This window comes from Mastomys coucha, unplaced genomic scaffold (genome assembly GCF_008632895.1).
Source record: "Mastomys coucha isolate ucsf_1 unplaced genomic scaffold, UCSF_Mcou_1 pScaffold13, whole genome shotgun sequence".
Taxonomy (NCBI): Eukaryota; Metazoa; Chordata; class Mammalia; order Rodentia; family Muridae; genus Mastomys; species Mastomys coucha.
The window spans coordinates 77,611,676-77,613,972 of record NW_022196895.1 but is presented as its reverse complement, the minus strand read 5'-3'; positions in this window follow the sequence as shown (position 1 = coordinate 77,613,972).

Sequence of the window (2,297 nt, the reverse complement as noted above, 5' to 3'; positions counted from 1 at the left end):
TCGAGGGCTGCTTTGGAAGGAAGAGAGAATTTCTTTTGTGGGATGGCCCTGATAGAGTTTCCGTGCTCGAGGCTGATGGCACACATACACATTTCAGCAGTGTCAACTGGACTTGGTGGGTTATAAGAATAAAAAAAAGAGGTTATGCAAATAGGAGGGAGTGAGAAGAAGGGTGTAGGGCAGGTCTTATTGAGAGATAGAGTACAAACGTGGGACTTTTCCAGAGAATAGGTTGTTGAAAAGAGATTTTGTTAAGATCTTTAAAATATTTAGCATTTAAAAGTATTGCAAAAATTGTGTGGATATATTTGTTTTGTTATAATTATCTACAGGTAAAGTGGGGAACACTGGTTTCTCAGTTGCATCAATGTTTTATGAGAGTTCCCAGACAAAAAAAAAAAGGTTGTTTCTTTCAACTATAGATAAGAAGTTTTGTTTCTTTCAACTACAGATAAGGAAAACTTTTGTTTTGCAAATTGTAGCCTTACTTCTAAACTCTGTTAGAAAAGAGGACATTGTATGGGACCCTTTTCAAGAGCTGGTCTCAGACATGAGCTGTGTATTGGTTGTTGGTATACCAACAACATGCAATTATAGGAAAGTTCTCTCAGGGTGACTTTACAGAAAGTGTCTGGAAGAAAAGACAACTTTGACCTGAGGTTTTTATCTCACTGTCAGGTTCGAGTTGAGCTGACCTCCTGGAGGAGGGAAGATTTTTGTTGCTAGTGTGTGATCTCAGTTGCTTTGTTGTCATGCAGGATTCTGTCATTTTAGGAGTTTGGTCTGGTTTGCTTCTCTGTTGCTGTGTCAAAGCACAGAGCAAAAGTAACTTGGGGGAGGAAAAGGATGATATCAGCTTGCAGGGTATAGCCTGTGGTTAAGCAAAGCTGGGACAGGAGCTCAGGGCAGGAACCTGGAGGCAGAAACCTGGAGCAGGAACCTGGAGCAGGAACCTGGAGGCAGGAACCTGGAGCAGGAACCTGGAGCAGGAACCTGGAGCAGGAACCTGGAGCAGGAACCTGGAGCAGGAACCTGGAGGTATCTCCATGATGCAGATACCATGGAGAAAAGCTGCGATTGGCTTGCTTTCCCTGCCTGGCTCAGCTATCTTTATTATACAGCCTAAGGCCACCTTCTCACAATTGGCCCCCAGTGGCCTGGGCTCATCTACATCAAGTAGCAATCAAGCAAATGCCCCCGTAGACATGCCTACTGTCCAATCTGGAAACATGTTGACACATTATTGGGTTATAATATTTTATTTTAAAATGTTGATTTATTATTGGGTTACAATATTTTATTTTAAAAATGTTGATTTATTACCAGGTTGCAATATTTTATTTTATCTTATTTATTTATTTATTTATTTATTGGTTTTTGGTTTTTCGAGACAGGGTTCTCTGTGTAGCCCTAGCTATCCTGGAACTCACTCTGTAGATCAGGCTGACCTCGAACTCAGAAATCCACCTGTCTCTGCCTCCCAAGTGCTGGGATTAAAGGCATGCTTTACCACCACTGCCCAGCTGCAATATTTTATTTTAAAATATATTCTAGATACAAGACCTTTATCAGACATAAATTTTTTCCAAGTCTCTAAAATTTTTCTACTTGTTTTAAAACAGAAAGTTTTCGATTTCAAGTCTAGCTAATTTGGGTTTATTTTTACCTTCATAACTGTGCTGGCTGGTTTTGTGTGTCAACTTGACACAGGCTGGAGTTATCACAGAGAAGGGAGCTTCAGTTGAGGAAATGCCTTCATGAGATCCAGCTGTAAGGCGTTTTCTCAATTAGTGATCAAGGTGGAGGGACCAGCCCATTGTGGGTGGTGCCATCCCTGGGCTGGTAGTCTTGGGTTCTATAAGAAAGCAAGCTGAGCAAGCCAGGGGAAGCAAACCAGTAAGTAACATCCCTCCACGGCCTCTGCATCAGCTCCTGCTTCCTGACCTGCTTGAGTTCCAGTCCTGACTTCCTTTGCTGATCAACAGCAATGTGCAAGTGTAAGCTGAATAAATCCTTTCCTGCTCAACTTGCTTCTTGGTCATGTTTGTGCAGGAATAGAAACCCTGACTAAGACAATAACTTACACCTGAAATGATCACTCAACACAAGACCAAAAACACTTAATCAAATTATTTTCTTATAAAACCTTTATATTGATCTTTTGCATTTAACAGAGCATCTATTTCAAGTAATATTTTGTGTAAGAAACAAGGTGACATTCTTCATCTCACAAGTGTCCAATTGTCACAGAAGTATTTATTGAAAAATATCTTCCATTGGTCTTTTTTTTTTTTTTT